General features: G+C 36.3%; 1 protein-coding gene across 3 annotated transcripts in view; it reads left to right on the top strand.

The window, feature by feature from the left end:
• Positions 1-15809, top strand: part of IL1RAPL1 (interleukin 1 receptor accessory protein like 1) — a 701789-nt gene that overhangs the window by 354561 nt on the left and 331419 nt on the right. The window contains exon 1 of one of the 3 annotated variants that reach the window (XM_032679221.1): positions 8779-8830. The exons of the other annotated variants lie outside the window; for them this stretch is intronic. The gene's annotated coding sequence lies outside the window, so the exon portion shown is untranslated. Of the gene's footprint in view, positions 1-8778; positions 8831-15809 lie in introns of those variants that run through there. 3 annotated transcript variants of the gene reach the window in all.

Here is a 15809-nt window from a genome sequence, read left to right as displayed (position 1 = left end):
CAGCTGCTGAGAGCTGATTTTTGGAGACTTATACTCACGGGGTGGGGGAAGTAATGTTGTGCTCTGCTGAAAGGAGAGGAAACATCCCCAACCAGTGGTCCTCATAAACAATGCCACCTAGGTTGTGCCTCTTCCTCTCTAACCCTCCTTTTGGCAGGGGTGTGGGGAAAGGAATGAGGAAGTATGTTGTCACTGACTGTGTATGGACCACAAAACTAAAAACCTGAGATATGGAGATATGATTTTCTTTCACTGGCAAACTGTGGATTACTCTAGCAAAAAAGTATAAGTCCTTCTAGCAAAAAGGAAAAGTCAATTTGCAAACATGGGTACATGCTCTGCTATACAAGTGCTGGCCCACTGTTTTAGAGTTGTAGAGGTTGTAATCTTCGGTTACACAACACAGTATTCCTTTACATTTTCCTACCCCTGTTGCAGGACCCATCAGAGTCCATAATCCAGTATCACTGGATAATGGGGCTGTAACCTGTCTTTGTGCATTAGCTTCTACTCAGGTAAATGACCTGAGCCTTCAGCAGAGTAGAACAGGACAGCAGGGGCAGGTGCTGCTGTTGCAACCCTGAGGTGAGGTCTCTCCTCCCAGGATTCAGTGTTCAGGGTCTCCATCTGCATGTACAGGCAATTTAGTCTTCACCTAATTTTAAGTGTTTAATTTTCACGTTCCATGTTGCCCCGCACAGATTTTTCTCCATTGGCTGGACAGGAAGATTCTGTTGGGCATTCAAATTAGATACCTGTGGGTCTGAGGAGTACCCACAATGCCAATTTTCCATATGGTTTACAATATATGAATTGTATCATTCTTAATAGTCATCTTATGGTAAAATAAAGGAAATATAATGCTTTTGGCATTGTTTTCTCTCTCTTACAAGAGATTGTCTCTGATATTTCATGTTGTTGCATTGCGATCCATTGCTTCTGTGCATGTACTTTAGCAATAGGTGTAAAATGTCAATAATATATCATAATGATGAAACAGGGAATTAAAATTGTATGTAGTGGTTCTCTTGGACAGATCTCAAATTCTGCCAGGTGGCATATCAAGTTTTCAGTTATGATTTTGTAGTTGTCAAGCGGTTTATTTAGGAATATGAGGGAAAAATTAAGAAAAGGAGACATAATATTTTTTTGAGGACTGTAAAGACTGTAGTACTTGTTTTAATCAAACTGGAGAAAACCTAGAAAAAATAACTGAGTATAGTCTGATGTGCTGATATTGAGGATTGACAATGATATGGATAAAGATTATTTTAAACATTTATTAAAATTAATAAGTTTGCATTTTTCTTTTGACAATGCTGGACCCATCTGGGGCCAACTTGTACCATCAGTAGCTGAAGCAATTATTTTCAGTGCTGCTGTTTTGTAATTTTGCCTTTGAAGTACACTTGATGTAGGATTCTTAATGTACCTTCAAAAGATAAAACATTTTTTTCTTAGTATAATTTGATGCTACAAATACACTTCTTAGTATCACTAGTAATATTCCACCTGTTCAAAGGGGAGTGTTCCTTGTAGTACAGTGATCAGGATACATGTTGATGAGTCAAATTGGTTTTTCTCTCCTCTGTATTTCAGATAAGCCACCCTAAGGTGGCTGCGGGGCTTTCCCAAATTGCCAGTCAACAATAAGAGAAAATAAATTATGCATTCTTGCACAAAGAAGAGCAACTATAAACTGACCACAAATAAACATAAGATATAAATTAAATATGAGCTCTGAATTACAGGATACTTTTTAAATATTCGACGAAGGAGATTATGAAGCAATTTCCAGCAGGAGTTTCAGAAAAGAAATTATTTAAGTGGTCTTGACATAAGAATTGGTGTAAGAATTTCTATTTCCTCCATTGATTGAGATGATAGACAACTAAAAACATTGACCTAGAAGATCTGGCTCTGTTCTGACATTAAGAACATTGGATAACTTTATTAAGGAAGAGAAAACCAGGACATTTTTAAATTCTTTCTAAGTTGGTACCTAGTAGGTACACTGTACGAGAGTGTTTAGGAGTAGTTTTACTGTGATACAACTTGATGGATTTCATTTTCGTTTGTGTATAAACCATTCCAGTATATATCACATATTTTCACGTGAAAGGTTGTTTTCTTTAGCCTCCAGTATCTCTACATGTTTGTTTTGGTGAAATGGATCTTATGATTTTTAATAAAAGATAGAATAATGCGTTTATATGCAGATTAAATTGAAAGCTTAACAACTGTTGGCAACTCAAGGAATAGATCAAAATATTAATTTATGAAATCTTCTGTTCCTTATTTATTTTCAGATGATTTTTCATTACCATATGTTTATTATGTAACTTTTTTGATTCTAACCTTTTAAAGTTTAATTTCAATGTCTTTTATCTGCAGTGGTTGATTTGTTTACTATTACATTATGCAGCCACTTTTTCAATAGGGCCTGATTCACAAAGAAGTTAATAATTCTACATGTTTGAATGCCTTGATGGGACCTGATAGTCTTTTAAACATGCTTTTCACAATAGATCTGCAGGATATTTCAGGCTGGAAAAAAACTGTTGCATAATACAGTGAATTATTTCTAAAAACTTTCTTCTATTTCCTCATCAAAATGTTTATTTATATCATAATAGGAACAATTTTATATTCTAATGAAAATTTTCCATTGAAGACAGTATTTTTTAACTCCATAGTGCTCTGTTAGATATCTGTGGCAAACTAAAAAATCCAAAACCAAGCACAAGAATCCCTTAAAACAAGCATAAGAATCCTGTAAAAAGAAAGCGGGGAAGTCAAAGATGAAGTGAAAACCTTACATATGAATTAATTTTCTAGTCCAGCTGAAAATTTCCAATGTGCCTGGAAACCAAAGAATAACACAAAAAATATATTTCTGAAACCTTTTTGCCAAAGTGAAACCCCGACTTGCTCATGAGTGCATGGTAATTACTAATTCTCTATTTTCTGACAGCTTTACTATACTTGGATGCAGTGGGCTCCTCTCTTTTTTAGACAAATACATCTTTTAATACCTTTTTCAGTTAGCTGGGCTGTAATTCATCTGTTGTGCTGATCCCCTTCAGCAGGGGAATGACTCCTCTCCCTGAGGAGGAAGCAACAGAAGAAAGAACCTGAACTGAACCTAAACTGACCACAACCTCCATTCCCCATCTCCCTGCACCACTCAGGGGAAGGAGGTGAGAATTGGGAATAAAGTAAAGCCTGGGAAGGAGGGAGGGATGGGAGGAAGGTATTTTTAAGGTTTGATTTGCTTCTCATTATCCTACTCTGATTTTGATTGGTAATAAATTAAATTACCTTCCCCAAGCTGAGTCTGTTCTGCCCATGATGGTAACTGGTGAGTGATCTCTCCTTTTCCTCATCTCAACTCATGAGACACTTGTTATACCTCCTCTCCCCTGTCCAGTTGAGGAGGGAGTGATAAAGCAGCTTTGGTGGACACCTGGCATCCAGCCAGGGTCAAACCCACCACATACAGGGTGACTCCTGACTGAGCATCAAGACAGGGAGCTTCTTTATATAGTAGGAGCTTTCCAGTGGAGTTATTTTTACTGGATAAGGCAAGTCCAGAGGTTGGTAATACAATTTTCTGAAGAAGAGTTCATTTTAAAATCTGGATTTGTTGTGAATAGCAATATTTGAGGGACAAAAGAGAAAAAAATCAAGTTTAGTAAGTGTTTTGTTTCAAGTGCTGATATTTTACATTAAGTTCTATGTTGTTGTGTAGTAATATGGGTGCAAAATATAATTACTTAACAGGGAATATTGAATAATTTTTTTTAGTTTAATACTGTGTCCTTGTTTTTTTTTTTTCAACTTCCTTTCAAAAAAGAATTTTTATTAAGAATGACCCAGTTTTACAGGCACCCTGATTTCACTGAGTTGAACAGATAATTTTGCTGAACTTTCTGCAGTTATCTCTACTTCAAAAAATTGTATAGAAGGTAATTGTAGAGATAGGGTGATATCCTGTATAATAGAAAAGAAGGTCTAAGGTTTCTGATTCTACTTTTATGAGGGGGTTATAAGGCATAAATGGAAAATGTTTTTTGAAATGTGACCTATCTAAAAGGTGGCTATATACAGAGCTATATTTCATATATGTATATATATATATATATATGATTGAACTGTGTGATTACTGTTATTTTGAGAAGAAATATAGCAGGCATCAAAAAGGTAAAAGAAAAATCCAGAAGGGATCAGTTTGTTTTTTTTTTCTCTAAGAGATAATATTTCCCAGAAAAAGAAAATCACTTCTGCTCTAAAGATATTGTGTTAACTCTGGAAAAGAGATTCAATCAATAAAGTGTGAAAGGATTTTAATCACACTTTCAGCAAAAATCTCAATGTAGCCTTAACTGTGGAGTTACTAATAATATTTTTATAATAATGAAAATGTCATATCATCTAGATTTCATATATAACCGTGTAAAGTGTTCCAAATAAATTATGAGACATGGATTTTAATTTTGATCATTTGGTTTCCACAACTAAAAATAGTCTTTCCTTCTTTCTTCTCTCACCATTTAAAAAATCTCTTCTGAGGAAATAGAAAACAAATTTCCTGAGGATGAAGGCTGTGAGAATCTTGGGATTAATACTTATGTACCTTATCCTGTTTATTTTCTCTATTACATGTGTGAAATAGTACACAATATGCCATTCAAATTTCACATGTGCCACACAGTGGATATGTTTTAGTTCTGATTTTATTTCCTTACCTACCCCTCTGAGTCAGTGGCACGTTAAAGAACTGATTTGCAGTTGCCATTTCAGGAGGCATATAATCTTACCTTAGATTTTCTTTGTTCTGTCTTGCTTCTTGTAGCTCTGGATATCATAACATGGATTTTTCTAAATGAAAATGATCCCCTAGAAAAATGTTGGCCTCCATTTCAAAAATTATAGGAAAGAAAAAGAGATTCGTGTTAAAATCCTACACATCAGGGTCATTCATATTAATCAGTCTTTTCTGTAAAGCTATGATATTTTTATTCATGCTGGTGGAAAACTTTGTTTACTATGGTTAAGCCACAAAAAATTTAAACTTTTTCATCATGTATATTTGTTGCCATTAAAGATCAAAGCTTAGAGAAAAGTGGTAATTAAACTACTGATGACCAATATAAGAACTCAGTTTACTTACAGACTGCAATGTAGCAGTGCAGAAGACTCATCTGGAAACAATTTTACTGTCAAAGACAATTTTCACTTGATATTAAGAAGACTATGTTGAGAAGAAGCTTGATAAATACTATTTCTTACTCTGTTTGCAAACCCAAGTGTAAAACAAGACTCAAATGTCAAATGGGAGATGCATTCTCTCCTACTGTTTGGCTAACATGCTGAAAAACACCATGTGAACAGCCATCCTGAACTGCTGAAGTGCACTAATTTATTACTGTAAAATGGAGCAATGGCTGGCAGTACTCACAAAACCCCAGGGAAGTTGTGTGAAAAAATGAATGAGGGGTTGATGTAACCTCTGACTGCTTTCAGAGACTGAGCTCATCTTCGAAAGGGAAGTAGAAGTTATGTATTGCTTGGAGATGCCTACACTGACAGTTGTGATCTTTGCAGCTCTCCAGATTGGAAGCTGTGCAGCCTCATTAGCACAGAGTTGCTCCCAACCTGAAGTACAAAACTCAACAGCTTGTACACTCTACTGGGCTGTTTCATGCCCAGTCAATGCAGGCCAAGCCAACATCACCGTGCCTTATAAATATATGTCAATTGTTGGGGTTTTTTCCACTCGGAATAGGCTCAGGTATTTATACAGGAGGGAAAAAAATAAAAGCAAAAAATCAAATAAAGAAAGAAGTCATGTATATGTTTGTATTTACATACAGTTTTGGTGTGGGTTTTTTTGGTTTGGTTTGGTTTGGTTGTTTTGGTTTTTTTTCTCCTGTCTTCTTAGAGAGTCCTGGTAGACTATTGCTCTCCTCTTGTATCCCTATTTCAGGCAGTTAACCTTGTGTCTAAACACACATGGAAACAACTAGAAGGTCCCAAGTCATCATGGCTGGGCTTCGTGAACGAAGATTTGGGAAGGACTCTACCCACACTTGCTACAATTGTGCTGGTGGCTAAAAAGGCCAATACGAGATAGACAAGTCCAGTTGCAAAAGGCACAGTGGAAAGACTCCTTAGGTAGTATCAACAAGACACGATTCTTTCTGCGTTGTCTTTTCTCCTCAAGAGTGATCCTGTGTGCATTCTCAAAGGAAGCAGCAGCGTTATGGATAGTGTGTCTCCAGACCTCCGGATTGGAGGACAGAGTAGACCAGTGATGATGGTCAATATGGCCAAGGTTGAGATGTTGTTTCAGGGTGGTCCTTGTATCTTTTCTTCGAGGCTTCTCTCTTGTGGCAGCCGGTGGCAAGTTCACCATAAAGCAAGATCTTAGGGAGGCGGTGGTCCTTCATCCTGGAGACGTGCCCTCCACGTGCTGTGGTTTCAGCAACATGGCCTCAATACTTGTGACTGCTGCTTGTTCAAGAACAGATGTATTGGTCACATAATCTGACCAGTGGATGTTTAGGATTGTATGGAGGCAGTGTTGATGGAAGCATTCTAAGAGTCGCGAGTGGCCCAAGTATTTTTTTCCAAAGGTATAAAAACTGTAGGAAGTCCAAGGAAGATGAATAACTTGATTATCAAAAAGGTTAAATTTCCTCGGAAATATTTCAATTGCTTAGAAATCCAGAAGAATGTTACAAGGCTCTTCTATATCTTCTTTTATCTGTCTACCAGACGTTGCAGTCCTCCCCAGAGAGACTTTAAATTTAACACGTCAAAGCAGTCAAACACCTTCATGCGTAAACCTGTTTTTGGAGCATTTTCTAAATTAATACATATTATTTATCCCAGAAAAGGAAATTTGGGGAGATTATGTGAACTATTGCAGGAATTCACTTGTTTGCTATTGAATTCACATGAAAAAGACTTGGATGCTGGGGACAAACAAAACAAAACAAAACAAGGAGCACTTATAGTAATGAAAAGCATATGAAACTTTATTAGTTGTGTTGTTTTTTTCATGTCTCCTCTCAGCTTTTCAGGATTATCCAGTCTTGGTTCTTTCTGATATTTTTAATATACTCTTTTTCTTTTTTACTTCATTACCTTTAAATTTATTTCTTTTAGTTCGGAAGAGAAAAAATGGAAACAGTTTCTCTTTTTCTGATAGAAAAAGTTCCTAGTCTTTTTTTTCCTCTCTGTCTGGACATAAACCCACAAATTCATCTTTGTCTGTATAGATGATGGGTTCTATATCTATTTATCTACTTCAGTCACATCCCCTTTCTTCTGACATAAATCTGGTTCTGTATTTGTACATTCCACATGTTGCCTTCCAACAGTATTAACAGAGGGCTATGACATCAGTGACCCTAAAATTGCACAGCTCCAGATTGCACTCAGATCTCATTCTCATCAGTATTTCTTACACTGTGTAGCAAAATTCATCATTAATAATTAAATTGTGTATTTAAGTATGCCTATATGTTCCAAGGAGGACAATGAGCATACATAGAAGGTGAATTAGTTCTTAAATTGAAAAATCCCTGAAGAAATTTTAAATAATCAGAGATCAACATCTATTTCAGCTCTGTGACCTTATCTTGAAAAATATACTAGCGTTTTCTTTACTTCAGTGCATTTGAGGTAGCAAAAAGGCTGCACAGAGATCAAACAGAGTGAAGCATCACTCAATAAAAGTTGATCTCAGTGGAATATTTGGGTTATAAGATGCTCTTACAACCATTTCTAATTTCATTGAATTCCTTTATAAAAACGTTCATTCCTTCAGTGACTGGAAAGGCATAAATATGAGTTTGTAGGCCAGGTAGTATGAGTTTGTAGGCCAGGTCCTTTAAGTAGGGGGCCTGTGCAGAGCAAGATTGTGAGCACAAGTGGGGTTTGCAAGAAGGGCACCACTGAGTGCGCAAACAAGCATGGCCCTGTTGAGTGTGAGTGTGCACAGCCCCATTGTGAGCACCAGGGCACTGCTACAGTGTCACTGCCGCTGTCACCTGCTCACACAAGGCGGGAGAAATTGCCACCTTTGCCACCTCTTGTGCCCTGGGAGCAAGAGGTGCGTGATGCTCCTCTTCCTGAGGCTGCCTGTGGTTCTCCTGAGGCTGCCTGAGCTCTGCTCGCAGGCCGGAGGAGGAGGAGACGTGGGATGGGTGTAGCTGCATTGGCACAGCAGCAAAGGCAACCCCAGCCCCCTGACAGCTCCCACCATCCCCATCTGACCAACCAGCCCTGGTTCTGCCCTGGTTCTCACCTGGCACCTCCTCCGCGGGCTCAGGAGCCCCGTCATGGGGTGGGAGTTGGGGTTTGCCTTCTCCTCCATGGACATCTCCATCTTCCTCTGTCACAGAGGTGCTTGGGAGCTGCTGACTCCTGAGCAAGGTACTCTCTTGGCCTCCACCCCAGGTCTCTGTGCTCTTTAAACACCCCCACTACCAGTGTCACAATGTGTCACAAAGTACCCTGGAACACTGCTCTGTGCCAAAGGACCACCCTGGCACCCCTAACAACCACAGAACTGTCTGGAAACGTCTGGAACTGTCTGGAATCATCTAGAAATGACTGGAACTGCTAACTCAGTATGCACTTCCACTGTCTGGCTTGCAAACTTATAACTACACAGTGCAAGATTCCTTGTTTCTTATAGATATATATTTTTTTTGGTTTTTTGCTGTTTAATAATAATTCATAATGTTTGGTGTTTCAATGTGTGTCTACTACATTACATAGATTTAGAGGAAAAAGCAGTTGAAATACAGCTTTTGAGGTTGGTTTGACCCAATCTGTGGAATTTCATTTTGATATTGTGCTGATTTTAGCTGGGATAGAGACCATTTTCTTCATAGTAACTTGTATGGAACTATTGAAACAATTCTTGAAGTAAATAAAAATAGAATTATATTTTTTTTACCTGTAAAATTATTATTTGGATGTCCAAAGTCCAAATCCTTTCTCCTGTGCAACTTCCATGCTGAACTCTATGTCTAGTGGTATAATTCCCTTTTCATCTTTAATCAAGAGTTACTGTAGCTGCAAGGATTTTGCATGAGTTGACCACTAAGGATTATGATTGCTAGGGCAAATTTGAGCCATCTTACCTGATCATGAGTCCCAATGTCACTGCAGAAAAAAGCAGTCCTGCAATCAAATAAATATCATGTGTCTGTTCATTAAACCAGAATGAAAAATTTATTTGATAATGTATAAAAAAATTGTCTTTCAGTTGAAGATGATGAATTTTTCTGATTGAAATTTTTTTCAGAATTTAATTTCAAAAATAATACTATGGTATTCATAGAGTCAGGATGCAAAAATGTATTTCAGTATAATAATGTATTTTTTCTTTATCTAATGAGTCAATTTTGTATTGGATGTATTCTAGGGTGTAGCATTATGAGAGAAAGTGAAATGCTCTGATGTTTTGATTTTTGTCTTTGAAATTCAATGCAGCTAAACACATTAGTGTGCTTGCCTGATCCACAAAGGTACCAGAGAAAGCTTTTTATCTGAGTCTTGTGGGATTTAGATTCCTAACTCAATTAAATCCATTCTATTTCTTTAGATTTGCTTCAACCAAAACATTCACACTAAGCTTTAAAGCAAACTTTGGTGAAAGGAGTAAAGTTTTCTTCTCAAACTCAAATAGTAGCGATTTTAATTTCCTTTGCCTAATGAGATTAAAGTACTGAACTACTGCATTACTCTGGTGACCTCTTTCTCTTTGGTAAGCTGTCTCAAGTGTGGCAAACGTGGCATATGGGAACAGAGGAAATGTCAAACGGGGGAGCAAAGATTTACAAAATTTAATAACTTTCATAAGCTTTAGCTTCTCGACTTAATATGGACAAAAAAAAAGGAAGGAAAATGCCAGATGCTATAATAATATGGGTTCTTCTAAAAAAGAAATAAGTGTACAAACAGATTTATAATGACTTTTTGTAATCCATGGAGTGCAGATTTACTGTAGTTAATATTTTCTCTTTAAAGTTCAGTTAATATTGTTGTTCCTTGCTAAGTCTTTCAAGAATTTCCTATTGACTTAAACTACCATGTTTTGTACTTAGTAATATCTACACGAAAAGAGCATATATCATAAAAACTTCTTAAATTAAAAATTTGTATTTTATAAGGAAATATGTCCTTTCTTTAGCCATTTGATGATAAATTAACCCACTGTTATACATATATAGAAGTTTTTCTTGTGGTTTTGTAGCACTAGCATATTTTTTCTTTGTTTTTTCTTTTTTGTCACCATAGTCAGTTATATTCTACTTTTGGTAGTCATTAAATTATGGTATTTTTTGTATAAAGAAGGATCTACAAACTGACGATGGCTAAGTTTTGGTTAGTATATATTTACTGTTTATTATGGTAGTTGGTGCTCTATTTGTGCTGGTAGTAAGCTTCAGAGTATCGTCAAGAATTTATTTTTCCTTTGAGTCTTTCACACAGAAAATGTTAAAGGGCTCTTGGCACTAAAAAGAAATGCAAAAGAGAAGGAAAATTTGTCTTTTATGAAAGGTTGACACTTTTCTAAATGTACATAAAGCAATGCACCCGTATCACTGTATATTTTTTTTAATTTGTTCAGATGTGTAATAGCGCAACATAGAACACACTGTTAAAAGGACAACTATATTTTAAAGTAAATGTATCACCTGCTGAAGATACAGCTTCATGGAGGGTTTTTTTCCATCTTTGATCATTATTTGCCCCTGTCTGATGGCAGCACAATGCAGGTCCTGATCTGACCTCTGCCGTGGAAAATCCCTGTGGTCTCCCAGTGCACTGGTGCTCATTGCCAGGGCACACATGGGTGCCTTTACAGCAACCAGGACATAAAGCAACTCCCCTTCCAGACCTCTTTGCCCCTGTACCTCCCTCCTCCTCCCAGGCTCAGCCTTTCAGTCCACCCCTGCTTAACTGTCCTGCCCAAAAATTCTGTCCTCAAGTGTTTAAATGTTTCTGGGGTGTCTCAAAACTGCCAGTGATTTCTAAAGCCTTGCTTAACAGATTCCTAATGGCATCATATATTTGTATTAATATATTGATGAAAATATTGACATCATATCCCTCTTCGAGAACACTGTAATTTCTAGGTCAGTTCTTTCTACATGCAAATGCACACACAGTTAATCAAACTGAAGCAGTGATGTACAATGAAGATTATTTAAAAATTCTTGAAAGCTTGGGGGAAAATAAATAAATTTGTCATATTGAAGAGTGAAGAAAAATAGAAGCTTTGAAGCTTCCTGGAACTGCTTTGTAGTCTTAAATGTTAGACTGTATTTTAACTTCTATTTAATTGCAGGTATAGACACAAATATCTGTCTGACACATACATGGCTTTAAATAAATCCTTATCTACAGTTTCAGTCTAATAGGACTACCTGTAGGCAAGAAATAGTCATCAAAACCACTTGGAGTTGTATGCAGTTAATATATTGTTTCACAAAGAATATTGATATTTTAAATCCAAGACCACAGTTTCAATATATTATCTCTCTCCTAGTATTTTAAGAGTGAAAGCAATGTATAATAGATTAATAAACAGAAATATGTAACTTAAAAATATGTACTATTCCTGGTAACAACATGACCTATTAATACTTATTAATTATATGATTAGAACTTTTGATCTGAAGTTAAAAAGTGACCCATTGATTCAAAGTCTGTTTGAAATAAAGTGTTTCTTTCAGTTTCAGCTCTTTCCGAAGCTCTCAGTGCAATTCTTTGTGTTTCTGCACAGTTCTAGTCACATAGTCGTGATCATGCAGCTTAAGAAATTTCCACCAGATAAGTCACAGCAACAAGGTGTTTGTACTCTGCTGTACACATGTTGTAATTTGATTAATTTTAATCCTCTTGCATTGCAAACTAATCTGCTGAATTTTCTTATATTTACTCCAAGTGGACAGTTTTCATATATTTAGTTATCACAATTCAGCTGATATTCAGCAACTTTGTAATATTCAGCAGTTGAGTTCTTTGTAGGAAAAAGTTTAGAGGTATACAGTGCAGCTGTTACCCAAACGCTACTGAAATTCCAACATCAAAAAATCTTTGATGTTCCTCATAATCTCCAAAACGAAGGTACTGGAGAACAGAATGTATTTTCAGAAGCAGTTTCAATAATGAGAGATTATGGAAGAGATTAAATAATTTGCCATCTGCTGTACAACATGACACACCAGTATGGCCCAGAGATTCTCTTTTCTTGGAAATCTCCTTTCTAAAAGGTACCCTTACAAATGCTTGTTCAATTTTTAGAAGCTAGGGTAACCTCTCCCCGCAGTAGTTTCTCCTCAGGCTGGGTTACTATTTTGTTTCAGTCACTTTGTTTAGTCATTCCAGAGGGAAATTTAAGACCGATGTATACCAGACTATCTCCTCAAACACTCAATTGAGATTCCTTATCTAAACATATATATGTAATATGTATATATAAAAGTTTATATAAAAAGTTATATGTAGAAATTGTATGATAGTGACACTGAGTAGAACTTACCTTTCAAGATAAATCACAGTATGTTTGGGGAGCAGGGAGGGAAGTGATTTGTACTCTTAAGGTTTTAAAACAACCACTGATAATCTAGTATAGCCACATAAGAAACAGAGAATGTAGAACTGTTCTCAAATAAAATTGTATAGTAAATATAACAAACAAGAAACAATTCATTTCAGAGGGGCACAGAAATTAATGCATTTTAATAACAGGCTTTGGAAATTAATCTAGTAAACAAACTCTTGTGTTATGTGGCTGTTGATTACATTATGCTGCCATCTCTATGCTGTAATTGTAAATGTACAGACAGTCTCGGAGCTGAAAATGAATAATTGAAAGAAGGTAGCATACAGAAGTACATAGAAGATCTGGGTACCAGATCTGGCTGGGATGGAGTTATTTTTATTCACAGCAGCCTTTATGGTACTGTGTTTTGGATTTGTGACTAAAAAAGTATTGATAACATATCAATGTTTTGACTATTGCTGAGCAGTGCTTGCACTGCATCAAGGCTTCTCTTTTTGCCATTCTAATTCTCAGTAAGTTTAGGGGCATGGGACAAAACACTGGGACATGTGATCTAGATTGGCCCAAGGGATATTCCACACCAAATAACATCATACTTATCAATAAAAATAGGGAGGTTTTGGCTATCAAGGTAGCTGTTGTTCAGAGACTAGCTGGGCATTGATCTACCTGTGAGAGGTGATGAGTGAGTGCCTTTGCATCACTTGTGATTGTTATTTTTTTTCTCTCTTCACTTCTTAAACTATTGCTATCTTAACCAATGAATTTTCCTGCTTTTGTTCTTCCTATCTTTCCCCTTTCCTGTTGCATGTGTGGTTTGGTGATTGAGAAACTGTGTGGGTGATTGGCTGCTGGCCTGGTGTCAACCCGCCAGAACCTGATCAGTATGGGCCAGGCTATCTTTAAAGTGTGTGATTATGAAGCCTCTGAATTTATATGACATGGTGAAGCAGAATAGGAGAATTTGAAAGATGCAAGAGGGACTGAATGAGCAACAGGGATGAACTCTTAGTTTAGAGTAGGAACTTAGGAAATTCAGCATTTGCTCTTCCATTGGTTGCTTTGTCTTGCACAGTATATTTATTCTACTTTTTTTCTTAAAAATAGCTTTCATTTTAACTTTTTCCACAACATTATAGTGATAGTTAAAGGATTAGTAGTAATTCAGGCAAAAATGCTATCTAATCTGAGTTGGATTAGGTAAATGCAACTGGACATGTCTATCTCGTATCGGCCTTTTCAGCCACCAACGCGTTTGCAACAAACGTGGGTAGAGCCCTTCCCAAATCTTCGTTGGCGAAGCCCAGCCATGATGATGGATTAGGTAAAAGAGAGAATGGCAAAAAAACTTCCCACCAAATAAACACAAAGGCATTTTCATGATTATTATGCCTCTAAGTAGTCCAATATCGAGGCATATGTATTCTGTTTCATGTCAGTACAGTATTCTGAAGCCAGGAAACACAGCATTAATTTATGACAAATCATAACTTTCTTTTTTCATTACTCCTCTTCTTGTGGGCTAGTGCATTTGCCAAGATTCCTCAACTACCAAATCTGCTACTTTTAAAACTTATCTCAAGTGGGGCTGCAACAAGTTCAGTTCTTAGGATCTAACTTCTTTAATAGATGATGATATCCAAAATAATTTTTCTGTCTCCTTGAAATGTCCTTCGATATCTTTTTCGATTACTGGCACCGTCTCATAATAGCCACTACACACTTCTAGACTGAGAACAAAATATATGAGTTTTTAGCCTAAAACAATTTTTACATGAGTTTTCAAGAGAATGAAAAATGGCATTTTGAAATGAAAATGCTGTATCAAACAGAACTGCAGCATAGCAATATGTGGAGCTGTCATAACAGTCAGTGCAAAAGGAAATTTGTGTATAAAATACCTGACATGGACTTTTGATAATATAAGTACCAATATTAAATCAATTTTTTTTCATTTTTCCAGTCTTATACTGATACTAAAAAATCTAAGCACCAGATTAGTCTAAGAATAGAACTGACCATGTTCTCTTTCTCATCTCCATAGTATGTTTTTCTAAGCTTTGCTTCTTCATTCTTTTTAGAGCTTATTTTTATAGCAAATAAAAGCATACACAAACCAAAAATAGACAATCTTTGCACGTCTGCATAATGAGAATCCACAGTAGAATACTATGTGTCATGTTGCAAAGCACTAATTGGCTCAAGCACTGTAATGAGTGTGTTAGAAAGTATAAACTCTTGATAGATTTTTTTGATTTTTTTTTTTTTTTTTTAATGCTAGATAGTCTGAGCAAAAAGCAGAAAGAAACAAGCAGGGTAAAGAGAGGGGATCAAGAACAGACTGCGATTTGATGGTAAAATATTGTTGTGAACATTGTTTTAAAGAAAGTAATTTCGAGTTTTACGCATCAGTCAATAAACATTTTGAAAAGGTGTTTTATGAGGAGGCAGTTAAGGAAAGCCTCTTTTCTGGACATATTATGCCTGTAGTCTCCACTCTACCAAAAAATCTTACTGATACAATATCCTTTGCTCACTTTCTCTACCTACATACTGCTATCTTATTTCTGCATTCCCTAGTGACCTCCTTGACAAGTTCCCAGCTTTAGGAACAAGACCTGGTGCTTTCTTCCTTAGATACCCACTTTTCAGAATTTATTGTGACTTATGAGATCACTTCTTCATCAGGTTTGCAAAGGCCTTTAAAAACCTCTGAAGTAGTTGACAAATAAACAGAAGGCACAGTGACATTGTATAATCCTTTCTGTATGAAATTAAGTCAAGAACGGAATTACAAACACAGATAATCAGGAAAAAATAAATCTGTTAATTTTTATTTTATTAAACATTATTAACTGTAATAAATTTAGGATAATTTGATGTTTTCAACTGTCACACCTAATTTGTTTGGATATCTAGAAATCAGATTTTAACTAATGTATTGGAAACTTAAAGACATTTTCTAACCCCGAGACCTATAAATTGAATTGAAGCTTTTGACTGAAACCAGGCTATAGCAGTGGACTCAGGAGTTATTAACTTTATATTTTTCTCCTTTTCAGCATCGAATTTGGCCTTCAAAATGATACATATGATGCTGAAAAATTAAGGGGAAGACCTTCTTAGTAATGATGAATATTCTGTGTGCTAGGTCCAATCAGCAGGTACAACCTGCAAGAAGCTTGTTTATCCAGCAGAGTGATCTTATTATTAG

Source organism: Chiroxiphia lanceolata, chromosome 2 (assembly GCF_009829145.1).
Source record: "Chiroxiphia lanceolata isolate bChiLan1 chromosome 2, bChiLan1.pri, whole genome shotgun sequence".
NCBI classification, from domain to species: domain Eukaryota; kingdom Metazoa; phylum Chordata; class Aves; order Passeriformes; family Pipridae; genus Chiroxiphia; species Chiroxiphia lanceolata.
Note: the sequence above shows the minus strand (reverse complement) of the source record. Positions and strands in the feature narration are given on the sequence as shown.